This window comes from Kryptolebias marmoratus, linkage group LG9 (genome assembly GCF_001649575.2).
Source record: "Kryptolebias marmoratus isolate JLee-2015 linkage group LG9, ASM164957v2, whole genome shotgun sequence".
Classification (NCBI taxonomy): domain Eukaryota; kingdom Metazoa; phylum Chordata; class Actinopteri; order Cyprinodontiformes; family Rivulidae; genus Kryptolebias; species Kryptolebias marmoratus.
The window spans coordinates 25927333-25941710 of NC_051438.1; the positions used below are offsets into that span (position 1 = coordinate 25927333).

The window sequence follows — 14378 nt, forward strand, 5'->3', positions numbered from 1 at the left end:
TGTTTTTTTTAGTTGTTGGTTTTTTGGGTTTTTTTAAACTGGTGACACCATGCTTTCCTATCTGCTCGGACTGGACTGAGACAGAAGCAAGGGCTTGACTGACAGCTGCGGTATCTTCTGGGAGTCAGAGATTCAGTCATCTACGCTGTGTTTTTATGGGCAAAGAGCATGAGTGTGTGAGTGTGTGTGAGCGTATGTGCGTAAAGGGAAGATGTCAACAACACACCATTTCTGTAGCCACCACCGCCAAACAGGATTTTCAAGCACACTTGATTTCATCTAAGATGTGAAATGGTCAAAGTTTTTTAAGAAAATTTACAGAAAAATATAAAAATATTTTTATGTATTTTCACGAAATAGCTTTTAAATAAACTTGCTTACATACTGGTTGGATATAAACATCATATTGTATGAGTATTAAGAAAGAATAAAAATACTAAACAGCTTCTAGTTCCATATTTTTAAAGCCAAATACATTGCATAAAAGGGTGACATCTTTAAATCATGTAATTAATTGCTATTAAAAACTTTCCTGTATATTTTATTCTTTAACATTTGGTGTTGATATGAACTATTCGTCAATGCTTGACATTTGGAATTAATCCTTCTATATGTTTTTTCTTGTTAGAGTTGGTGCAGAAGTTTTACTTTATTCTTTTGTCTCTTTGTTTGCTTCAGTGCTTTTGCTGTTTGTATTTTTTCTGACAAGGACCAGGGTTGTTGCTCTGTTTTCAAGAGGAAACTAATCTGTTTACATGCCATGAATGGAAAACAATGAATAGTATGATATGGTATTATTGCATTACATTCTGCAGTGACATCTAAAAAGAGGCATCCACATTCACGTGGCTTAGGTGATGGTTTAAAATGCCAAATAAGTAAGAGTGCCAAATTCCAGTGCCAGTAGATATAAATATAGTCTTATTATAATAAATCACTGTCATCTCAGTGAATGTAAATGACTCTGATACATTCTGTAACTTTTGTATCTAGATGTACAGTTGGTGGCAATGACAGTGCTAATAACAATAGCCTTTTTTTGCTTTGTTTTCCAGTCTCCATGTATTTTGCATTGATCTGACAATGTAGTAGCACCACTTGCATGTTGTTGCCACAAATACTAAATAAGTTTATTTCATTACTGCCAAACCTGTGTTTTCATTTCAATGTTGAGATTGTGAGGATACCTGTTTGAAATTGGAAATATAATGTAAGACATATATATAGATATACACTCAATATATACATAAAACATATATTTTATACAAAAAGGTAAAATCTGAAAAATGATATCCCTTTCTGATAATAATTTTGCTTCCATTCAAAACTGAGTTACAAATTCTTATTCCAGTTATTTATTTATTTTTTCAGTTTTTCAGACTCACTGTAAGTTATTGACACAATTTAACAGATGAGCACTTTTTTTCTTTCCCTGTCAAAATTTAACCTGTGTAAACTGCAATCAGCAGGAACATAACTTGTATTATTATCACTGTTGTTTAAAGAATTCAACAATAGAAACATTTAATAGTTGCTAATCAATTTCATTGCATTTTCAGGCTATTCACTGACATTTTGTATTTGGAATGTGTGCTAACTTCTTTATTTTTTGGGACTCTTTCTAAATAAAAGTTACTGATTTCTTGTTATTTTCAGTGTAATTATTTATAACTTGCTGTTAATCCTGGAGCAAAATGCATTCTCATGTTTTAATGATGCAACTTTGTTGTCATACACACCACAGCTAATCAACGTTAGCCAATACAAAAATGACTATAATTTAGTCAAATGCACATTTTGGTGTAGTAGTAGCTGAGAGTCATTGACAGCACATTATCTGAGCGCTAATATATCTCCTGAACTTCCACCATAATGCATGAGATTGCTCATTATGTCATTTACAAGGTTTGACCAAAATGACTATAAAGTCATCATTTCTCAACAAAGATGATCTTAGTTTATAAATCTGTCATTAAAGACAGTTGAATGCATTCCTTTCTTTATATCATTTGTGAAATTACAAACATATTTAGCTTGTCTCACTCAAAGAATCAACCTCACAAGTTTCTTAATTATTTGTTTATTTATTGAAAAAACAGTTTAGTCGTTTTTAAGGTCTGCCTTTTCTGCAGACAACTGACTCCACTGTAGAGCAGCACATTAAACTGGCCATGTCTATGCTTCAATTTTTTTTCAGAAAACAGGGCTCTCTGAATATCTATCAGCAATAAGTGACAGAATCAGGTGCCTCAGAGCTGAAGGACGACTAGCTTTAAATGGGTTTAGAGCTCACTGATTATTATTCAGCTTTCATTGTGCAAACCAAAGCAGGCTGACATTTTGACACTACTGTGTCAGGAGTGTTTGATTTTAAAATTGTATGATACACTCCATAATTACTCTAAAAGCATATTAAAATATTATCACAAAGATAAACCTAGAAGTATGCACATGGCTTGCTTCACAAAGACTACATTGTAGATATTTCTGTTGGATTCAATATGTCTAAATTAGCAAATTCACATCTGGCAATTAACTTTTAAAACATGACACGAAAACAGCTTCACTGATCTGGACTAAAACATGCTGATTTGCTGCACACACCTCATCTCTGCTCCAACCACATGCTGATATGAGGTCTAGTTCCCCACCTGCTGCTAAGTTAGGTCAGATGACTGGCAACTGGACACATTTGTTCATCCTCGACGGTTTGTGTGAATTTTGTCCAGACCAAAACTTCCTAGAATTAATTCACCCCTACCCCATAAACAGGGCTTTTATATGTGCATACATCACTTTTGCACAAAATAAATTGATATAAATATTACAATACAAGAGTCCATGTGCAAATTACTACATGTAACTTTATAAACATTTAAGTTTCAAAGCCATTTTTCTGCATGATGTTTGATTAGACCTATGTAAAAATAAAATGAAAGGCTGCTGATCTTTTATTAAACCAATTTTGACACCTTTTTTTTCCATCCACAACAAAATGATTTGTTGATGTCACAGAGACAATGGTGTCATTCCACCAATCAGCCACACCACATTTGTGAAATCAAAAATGGCTATAGACCATTAGTTCAGCCAATCATAGCACAGTAGGATGTGTAACTAAAATTAATCTTCAGCATCTGAGCAACCAACCTGTGAAACACTGGCACTGTCTCCCTCCGTTCCACACTTCTGCCAGAGTTACAGTGCTCATTGTCAATGGTTATTCTGATACTATTCTCGCCGGACTGAAGCTAATGATGACAGAGGGTACACAGGGAATGGCCTGGATCTGCCACCTCATATAGGAGATGTCAATAGCACAGACAGGGCGATGTTTCATCTGCAGCTCTATTAACTAAGGTCTGCCCTGGCCTCATTAAAATGCAGGGATGATGCAGAAATGCTCACGCAGCAGTGATCTTGCAGATTTAAGGTGCAACACTTTTTATCAACTCATATGCATAAAATACTGCAACAATAAAATAGTTTGATTTGGCAAACACGCAGAACAGAATTTCACACTGCATTTAAAAAAAAAAAACAACAAAAAAGTTTTATTGCTGTTTTCTTAAAGACAACATTGTAAAAAGTGAAATGAGGGAAAGAGAAATGGCTGATGAGGCTTTAGAATATCCATGAAGGACAAGTTGTTTAAAGGATCCAACTATAAAGAAACATCAGAGCGCTGCACAGAAACCAAGATACAAAACTATAAAGATTGCAGGCATGCTGATTATTAACTTTGTTCAGGTGAGCAGCAAGGAGAAAAACAAAATTACAAAAACAGCCAAATCTACACAAAACTCTATATACCACGAAATGACTAAATTAACCTTCAATTTTGCCAATACCACCTAAAACTAGGCACCAATTCATGTTGTATTAGTAGTTAGGATATTATATTCAGTTATGATAAACAACTAGAAACTATGGTTTGTATTTACTTAGAATCATGCTCAGTTTTAAAGAATAACATCAATAAAACTGCACACAACATTTTAGTAAATAATCATATATATTTATACTGTTACTAACAATACCACTAATCAAGAAATATATAAGTTTTAGTTGTGTGTATACTTTTTGGTTATGAGAAAAAAATCTCAACAATAAAGTGCCCTGACATTTTACATGATAAATGGAATTAACTTTAACTGCTTAGTCTGCTATAAAATAATGTGAGAGATAAAATACAGACTTCATAAATCACCATTTCTGCATTTTGTTATAAAATGGTACTAAATGGTGCAATTTGGTGATATCATCAGCTTAAAACCAATGACATTTCCACGGCAGATGGGACATTTTCAATTATCGCTGACTCTTGCAGAGCACAACACAAACAATTTAATATTGTTTACTCCTTTTTTTTATCACATTAGTGGGAAATAAGGAAATTCCCCGATTTGAAGTATTGCGATCACTGCAGTGGGTTAGCCTGCGTCGCTGCCAACACAACATATTACTGAGGGAGCCAAGGTAGTGGGTGGTGTAAAATGCTGTAAAACAGTTATCCTCTGGCTGGGTTGTCATGGCAACAGTGTTAGCTGGGTGTCTCATGTTCCAGTACGTGTGATCCCTGTAGCTGAATGTTGGAGCACGAGGGGGGAGGGGTTGCTGCTCCACGCATACCACCATTTTAAGTCACTCTTGAGAATACACCAAACAGCCATGGTGTTTTATCAGTGGGGCGACTGGAGAATGAAGCACTCTGAAATTTGATTTACTGAGGACTGATTGACGAGGTGGGGGTGGGGGGGTGAAAATATTTCCATGGCAACGTACAACATCAAGCTGTTGTTTTGTTGTTTTCTTTCGCCTGAAGCAGGTGTGCAAGAAACTTTCATGTGACATTTCTTTTTCAAATGTCAGAGACGCAGCTAAGCAGGCAAAGCAGTTGTGTGTAATTTCAGTGGCATTTAAAATTTGAAAAACAAAGAAAAAAATCCAATTTTGGCGCTCTTTGTGGTGTGACTGGTTATATATAATTTTACTTTTCTTTCAAGGATACATTTTAGATATTTAAGAACAGCACTTAGAAAACACAAGAGCAGTCAGAAATAAAATTATCCATTTTTTTCACTAAACTTATTTGACGGTAATGCTTTTCTCTCCCCTTCAATTTTTCGTATTGTTCATGCTCACTTACTTGCCAAAACTGGCTGAGCAATAAACCAATGGTCTGTTTCAAAACATTACAAAATACAGCAGAATAGCTTAGATGGAAGGAAGCAATTCTTAAATGCTGCTCGGGCACACTCAAGAAAATGAAACATACCAATAGGTATGATTAGACTTTTACAAATGCACTATATAAATGTACATTTCTAATGTCCCTTTTTATTTTGTGTAACAACTAAAAGAACAACTTTTAACTTGCATTGGTGCTAAGTTAAAATTAATTATGGAGGACCCAATTATTCCCTTGATTTTGAAGATAGATAGATAGATAGATAGATAGATAGATAGATAGATAGATAGATAGATAGATAGATAGATAGATAGATAGATAGATAGATAGATAGATAGATAGATAGATAGATAGATAGATAGATAGATAGATAGATAGATAGATAGATAGATAGATAGATAACATTGCAGAATACTCAAGGAAAAACTACATAATAAGGAAAGACAAGTAGTAATGTATTTAAATGTATTAGAAATGTAGTTGGTACTACACTATTTTTCTTGTTTGGTAATTTGCTCAAAAAAAAAATTTCAATCTTTAGTTTTACCGAAGAAAATTGTTGTCTCTGCCTCCGTATTGGGGACATGGTACAGCAGTAAATGTGTCAGCTTGTCCCACAAACAAATGACAAATCATTCCAGCATTTTACAGTCCATAAAGGAAGTTCAAAGAAAAGCTTGTTGCTTGTTGATGAAATTGAATTGCTTTTTTTAAAGCTATTCCAAAAGAATTATTATGTGCATGTGTTTACATTGAAAAGCACAACAAAACAGGCTAAATTCCTCTTTTCTAACATGTTCTAATCTCCTAAAAAAATGCACCAAGATCACATTCCACAGTTCTAAGCATACCTCTAAATCAGCAAAATGCCACTATAAGTTGATATGCTATAAATAATATATGAGAAAAGTTTCCTGCCTGAAAAATAATCATGACTCTAATGGGAAATAGGTAAATACGGCTGCAGCTCATCTGACGATGTAAAAAATGATGCAGCAGCTGTTTAGGGTGTGTCACAGCAAGGTACCATCTGTGCAAAAATGTCTTAGACTGTAAAAGCCAGTCTTTTACAATTTTCAGAGACTTCAATTTTCTGGGGGGGAAAAAACATATTTTGACTGTTATAAATGTATATATTTTTTCATCTCCAGGTAAAAATCATATAAATAGTTTAACCAAAAGCCAAAGGTTTGTATCAGAAGCCCCATGAGACAAACAAACCAAAGAAATGGGACTTGTGATTTACTCGAGAAGATTTCACTTCCAGACAGACACCATCTGCTTCTGAATGTCTCACTTGCCGACTGGGCTGGCATTGTCACTGGTGTCAGGGGAAATGGAGGCCTGGTAAGAGAAGATAGATCTTACATGCCCGCTAAAGACCACCAAGATTAAATTTTTTCATCACACTGAGCCTTCTTGATTTATGAACCCTATGTAGATTGCTGCACTCTACACACAGGCGAAATGCCTCTGAGCTGTGCAGAAGCCAAGGCTTGTGTATGTGTGAGGGGATAAGACGCATGTCTGTGTGTCTGTGTGTGTTTGCACTTGTACTTATTTCTTTGAAAGGATCATTTTGAGCGACATACGGAGGCAGGTAGATATGTTGGCACCTTCTAACCATTTTAAAGTTAACATTTTTAGGAGGTAAAGTTTAGGTCAGTTCTTAAAAGGCTCTTCTTCTCACCAGAATATGGCAACATTCTTCTGGTGCAATTTGCACAAATTTTATGAGGCTTTTTTTTAGCATGCCTACTACCATTTTTCTTTCTTTGAAGTAAAAATATTTCATATAATATTTATTATTTATTTATTTTTCTTACGCAAGTTGTGGTGGAAGTGTGTCACAGTTCCACAGGCTGATTTGGTTTTTGGATCCAAAAAAGAGCAGAAGCTCAACAACTTAACATCTGAGACGGGGAAAGTTTGCCACCATTTCCTTAAATGGTTGTACGACTATAAAACATACTCAGTGGGACTTTATTTTAGGTTTTACCTTCTAAACACCTCAGAGGGAGGTCCATCGATTTATTTTTTTCTCAGGAGATTTATCCAAGGTTTCATCCAGCCTGAATGAAACCTTGAACTATTCTCAGAGAACAAGGTGCAGTTTGAGGGTTCTTTTAAAAAGAAGCTAAACACACAAGAATTTGCATCACTTGGATCCTTTATGCAATCAAGAGGTGCAAACCAATTAACAGCATGAGGCCATAGTAGACAAAATAACATTAGCCAAAATGTGAAGCATGAAGCCTCATTCCAAGAGGCAGAGAGAAGGAGGGAAGGGTTGGACTTTATTGTAATCCACAACAAATTGATTCAACAATCCTTTAAAAATAACAAATAACAATTAGCTTGTATCAAAGCCCCTTGAAAGGTTAAATTTCAAATTCTTCTTATGTTTTATCAGATTTTTAAGTGTTTTTATTTTTGTTTTGTTGTTTCATGGTTTCTTGTGTTTGGTGTCATACTTTTTCCCATTTATTGTTTTGTCCACAGCACTTTGGCCAACTACAGTTGTGTTTAAATGTGTTATATAAATAAATTTGTTTTATTTATATAGGCTGAGTCAGAAGGAAGTACAAAAGACACGTGTTTGCTTTTGAATGCAGTCACTGATAAAACAAGTTTAATTTCATGTACAATTAGCTAAAACAAAAAGCTGCCTAGTTGCGCTAACCTGTACTTTAGTTATCAGCCCAAGCCAACTGTACCTTTTCTGTTTCTGTGCCCACCTCATCCTTCTGACAGCTGGAGCTTGTTCTGTCAGTCCTCAGCTGCGAGGCCTTGTGTCCTCTGGAGCCAAAATGTACCGGAGGCTGATCTCAGTGTTTGTCAAAAGGTGTCCTTGACAAAAATGTTCTCCTGGTAGTTTGCAGCTATTGACCAAAATACAACAAACTGCCAGAATAGTTTTAAGTATAACAGTTGAAACTAAAAAGAAAATCAACAAAAGACAGCATAATAAAACTTCACTCCTGACTCATGATGAGGTAAGTTTTAAAATGCAGGATGGTTAACATCTTGAACAAAAACAATTGTTTAGATTCATATCTAAGACTGCCAGGAGATGTTCATGGCATGACTGTAGAAAAATGTATCCTTTTTTAGTTAGATTTATTAGCCTTTACACTTATTTAGTCATAAGCAGTTCCCTGCACTATCATGCTTGCAGTTGCCAACTCATATTGTTGGCCCGGGGAACCATTGTTTCTCACCTGTCAACCTGGAGTTTTGAGCAAAGGTTGTAATTCGGGTGAATTCACATGCTATCTCCCCCAAACTTCACAGGATGTGTGAAGGACAAACTTTCTGGGTGGTGAGAAATACCCATGGCTGAGGACACATGTGGAAAGCAAGTTTAAATGACAAAAGCTGGGCTGATTTTACAATGAATAATGAGATTTTTTTTTTCCTCAAAATGAAGAATTCATGAGTTGACAGAGGGTGTATCTACTTTTTACTGTTCATTAGCGAATTAAAAGATACTTGATATGGTTAGAAAACAACCTTATTATGCATTTCTGTATTCACTGTAATAGTTCATGTCATCTGATCCTGACTCTCCTCCATGAAACAGAGTCTCACAATAGGCAGAACTAAAAACTGAATATTTTTTATCAACATTTGTTGACAGACATTCAATAATCTGCATTGCACTTTCCAAAAAGTCCAGAAACAAACAAAAAAAAATGTTGGCTCTCTTAGGTGACATTTACATTTTCATTTGCCAATAATGTCCTCCTTCACACCCCACCCTTCTCAAATGTACAAACATGTGAAGATATACATAATCCCCAGGAGGGTGATGGATTTAAGCTGCTATCCGTCTTTGTCAGGCTGTAATAAGACTTCCCATCCCTGCAGTCTTCTTCTGTTTGGCCCCTGATCTATAAAGCCCATACAGACTGTCAGGACTTATTAACCAGGAGACCTTGGGGCCATTTGCATCATTGCTGTTTATGGTCATTGCTCCAAATAAACTTCATCCATCAATCTCATAATGACAAAGATCTGAAGACACATAATATTACAAAGATGTGGTCAAGTTGGGTTTTTTGTTTTTTTAAGTTCTTGAAATCGTAAGCTAACGTCTGTTACTGCGTTGTTTTCTCACTGATTATGGAACAATAACCACACAGCATAAGAACACAGAAAGGATGCATTATGAATACGTAGTGGAATGAGATGGCCTGTTTGTGGGTGGAAAATGTGGTTTATCTGATACGGAGCAAAAGATACGCGTCAACATCAAACATTCAGGTGGAATACCGCAGCACAGCTCGGAAGCAGCTGCTGTCTGTGCAGACTTAAAGAGCTCCACCGTGGAGGAGGACAGATTGGGACGACAGGTGCTTCTCAGCAGTTTTCTGGTTCGAACTGGAGAGCCACGCCAAACCCCCACCCACAGCGTTATTCCTGAGGCGAGCTCAGTTTCAAACTCCTCTTTTCTTTGGTCACTATCGGCAAATTTTTATTTATTTGATCAAAATATGTTGCTGTAAATTCATATGGGATTTTTAACTCTTTTTTGTAGGAATATTCAAAGTACACAATATTTATAGCAAAAGAAAAAAAATAGAAAAAAAACAACAAAGTATTTATAAAAATTCCTTTAAAATGCTTTTCTAATGTGTAAAAATAACGTGAATATGTTATCACTTAAGCATTCCTATAGGTTTAGGTTTTTCTGTGAAGGAATGTCAACATTCAGTATCTATTTTACACTTTTAAACATTTCAATAATGTCAACAGTTTGATCATTATATATTCCACCCAGCTAATGATGAAAGATCACATAAGACAAAAAATAAACACATTTGTGAAAAAATCACAATTTTTAGATTACTAAAGTAATGTGTTTATTGCTTTTGTTTTCTAATGTGAGTTTATTTATATACGTTATGTCTACTCCTTGAGTTGTTTTTAGTTAATTTTGGTCACTGCTTCCCCTACACACCAGATCTATTTTGGTAATTGAAAAATCTGCATCTGATTTCTTTATATTTCTTTCTTATTTTTAAAGCTTGTTTTGCATTAAATTTGTTTTTGATTCTATTCTATGATTTTTGAGTCTCATCTGACTTTTTGTTTTGCTAAGCCTTTTATTTCTTATAAATATGTTATTATTTTACTTGAGCAGCATGTGTGAAGTTTTTCTGATTCTGAACTCTATTTGTTCAGGGCTTGAGTTTTCCACCTGCACCATGTTTTGGGACAATAACCGTTTCCTCACTCTCAAAAATGTATCACTACACTTTGCTAGAAGTATTTCTGGTACAGGTTTTTGGCAGTTCTACTTTTGATGTAGACATGAAGATTTTTGCATGAAGTAATAATAGATTCATCGTGTTTTACTGTAAATTGGGTTAATAAAACAAACTGTTGAGAGTATACAGGACTTGTTGAGTCAGATGGGCTGTCAGGTGTTAGCATTGATCATTGGATCAACAAGAAATATGATTTTTAGCTTATTTTTCCCCACTTCTTTTAGTTCCTGGTCTTGCTTCTCATTCAAAGCCTGTTTCTAATGAAAGCAGTTTATATCTTTTGCCCTTTTTAACTACAGTCCAGTCTTCAATTTGACATTTTTAGGTGGAACTATGAAGAGTAACAACATCTTTAAATATTTCAGTATGGCTTTCATTGCTGTTAAAGCAGAGAGTCAGGACTTTTAGTTTTTCTGTAACTCTTCTGCAACATACGTGGTTTCTGTGACTGTTTATTCATTTGTGTTTTATCTTGTTAGATTATGTTCTGCAGTATTAGGTCACACTGACAGGAGCACAAAACAATATTGAATCAAACATTTGGGTCAAATTTGCCTGGTAAAACTACTTGACACATAGGAGAAAAAAGAATAAAATAAATTAAAATAACCTTTCTATCTTCCCGTATTGAACAAACTGTGTCTACACAATTTACTTTCTCTGGTCCTCTCTGATATCAGCACAGCCTGATTTAAAATCTATTTGTTAATAAATATTTCATATTCCTTTTTCAGAACCATCTTCAGATTATACTTTCTCACTTGTGTTATAATCTATTGTGTGAGTTGCTTCGACATCACATGACTGTGATAAAAATACCATGTTCAAGGTCATTTCTGCTCCGTTATATAATCAAAGCTAAGCATATATACATTAATTCACTTTGTGATTCAAAGTGACAGTAGCTACAGTCTGACCCACTGATCTAATTAGATCTTTTTCTCCCCTCATAGCCACAATACTTCCTGCCAAGTGACTTGTTAAGTATTAAGTGCAGCAGTATGTGACAATATTCAGCCAAGCACAAAAGAATGTATAAGAATCCAAAATTTCTACTAATTTAAAAGAAAAGGTTACCAGCAAAAAAACTTTATTATTAGTTTAGCTTTCCTATGTGAGAGTGGCAACAAATAATTTTTATAATTAAGTGATGTGTGTTAGGTGATTGTTTGTTGAATAAATACTGATAAATTAATTGCATTTCCTTCAAACTCTCACTTATAAACTCAACAACCATAAACAAGATAAAGTGGGTGGAACACGTTGAAGTTAAACAGAAAGATGTCAAAAATTATGAACTAAAATAGCTCTGCAGACAGTTATAGGCAAACATCTCTGATTTAAAGAGACAAAAAAGGAGAAAACATCTAAGTGTTTGAAATTACACTTTGTTTTTGTTTGTTTGCTTGTCTGTTTGTTTTGTAAATCTGAAAAATTAAATTAAAGTGAAAAATACTTTAACAATTTTTAATAATACTGGTTTTGTTGTTGTTGTTGTTTTTTGTTTGTTTGTTTCCTCCTTTCTTTTTTTGCCTGAATTTTAATTCTGAAGTGTCTTATGCCAATCCCGAGGAAAAATGAATTGCTTATTTTTAACCATCATTTGAAAAAGTAATGTGCAAGGTACTCAAAGTCAAATGTTTTATCATTTTAAAGTTAAATAACATTTTACATTTTAGTGCTGCAGGTACAAAAAATTGTAATTTATGTCAGGTTTAAAGTATTTGTTATCATGCTTCATTTAAAGAACTGACTCTACAGACATATTTTATAAATATGTGAATATTTGTGAGCCTTTTTTCTGTTGCAAAACCAAAATTTAAATCTCTATCAATGTTTATAAGCACCTTGCATTTCACAACCAGAACTAAGATTTGATTTTCATTTCACTTGGCACTAAAGGTAACAAATATCTATAATATGTTGGGTTTTTTTAAGAAACCTAAAATCCACTAATCTTACCTTTGGATTTCCATTTCTGCCTTAGATCTTTTGTAGTCTGATATTGGCTATATAATGAAACGGCTGGATGAACAAATGTGGCCCGCAGCAGATTAAAAACTGAAGTCCTTACATGGGATTCCAGTTGCAATCATCAGAGAGAACTACATCAGTAAGATGAAGTGTTTCCATTGCAAAAATGAAGCAGGAGTCACACAAATTTATAATTTACTTAATTTAAGGTAATCGGCCTCAAAGGATGAGCAGCAAAAGAAGTTGATTATTCCACAAAGCGGTATAATTAGACTTAGATGCAAATCCTCTTTTAAGTAGTTGTTTATCTTTGTCTGTGATAAGAGAAAACAAAATCCATGAGGAATAACAATCACTGCAGAACAGCACTGAGTTATTTTACTCTGGATTAAAAAGATCACATTGTCATCCCCTTAATTTACTTCATTACCCTGCAGCAGCTTTACTTTCCTTTTAATACAATTTGAGTTATTGTTGCTGTGTTGGAATATAAGGTTCATGCTGCAGTGTCTCTGCTTCTATTTGTTCACATTTCCAAGTGTTTCTTTTCCACTTTTGTCTTTTAATATATGTGGCATTTTGCCTTAAGTAAACCCTTATTACATATCCTCCCTTTCCATCACACTGGATAAATGAAAATAAACAAATTTAAAAAGGCTGCAATCAAAAAAGAAAATCATTGTTCTATACAATCAAACAGCCATTTTCCCTCACAGCTCAGTTAAGGACTGAAATGATTGTTTGATGGCTTAAAAAAGACATTTCAGTCCTTGCCTCCTGCCTTTTTCCTCTGATTGATGCAGTTCCCTATCAACCATGTATTATAACAAACCCTTGATTCTCTTGCATTAGTTATTGTACTGATGCACAGAAACTACCACCTAAGCACATTTCTGCAAGCAGCTGCTGTTTATAAAACCACTAAACTGTGTAAGTGCCAATAAATATTGATATCCAAAAAAGCACATAAAACAATTATTATTTAGGATGCAGAACATCTGCACACAGTTTATAAACAATTAAATTTTGTGTTAGATCCTGATAGGCAGACATCCTTTCTTTCTAATTATTGGGCTACAATTAAAAACAATAATTTTGTTTATATTTATCAGGGAAACATTACAGACAATGAGCTTTTTCACTCTGAACTGAATATTTGTGAAAGATTTTCCTCATCTATATCACTTAGTATTTCATTCCTAGACATCTCTGACTCTTCATCAGTCAGATGTGGAAGAAGACAAAGAAAATGCGTGTGTGTGTGTATATATAGTTTTATAAGTACAGGTTGTTTTTAAATACACAGACAGACATGTCTCTTTCTATTTATTTTGGCGTAAAAATAAATATACTTAATTATCTCATATTAATTACATTATAAAGTATTTCACATTTATATATGAAATTCCCAATAAATGAAGATTTCAAGGAGTAAACATTTTTGCTGCAAATTGGCAACTAACTGTTACAATAGTGTACAATTTAAAATCAGTGATAGTCTCATTTTCTTTTCTTCTGTTTTTATTGCAGAAAGTATGACATCATTGCCTGTAATGAGTCCCGTTTATATCCTAAGGGTTGATTCAGATAATTGAATTCAAAGTGCATCCCACATCACATGCTCCTGAGGGCCAACTACCCAGCCAGCCTTAAAATTACTGAGTCTGTGCTTTCAAAGAAATACCTTCTGACATATGTCACAGGTTTACGTTACAATAGGAACAATTCAGTGACCTCATGAACAACAGAAGGGTTTGTTGTGTGCAACGGAAAGTTTGAAGCAGATTTTGTTTTTATTACTTTTAGTGATCATCAACATTATTGTTGTTTTAATTCAATCACTACATGCAGAATACTTTGAAAAACAAATAAATATGATTATGATCATACAACTCTACAGATTCACTCAGTTTCTTAGGAAAATAATCATCCTAGAGTTG

The 14378-nt window shown here is 34.2% G+C and overlaps 1 protein-coding gene across 3 annotated transcripts in view; it reads left to right on the top strand.

Moving 5' to 3' along the window:
- The window catches only part of gria2b (glutamate receptor, ionotropic, AMPA 2b), a 42476-nt gene extending 40827 nt beyond the window's left edge, over positions 1–1649 (top strand). For all 3 annotated transcript variants that reach the window (XM_017417452.3, XM_017417449.3, XM_017417448.3), the window contains exon 16: positions 1–1649. This exon is cut by the window's left edge. The gene's annotated coding sequence lies outside the window, so the exon portion shown is untranslated.
- The last annotated feature ends 12729 nt before the right edge of the window (positions 1650–14378 follow it).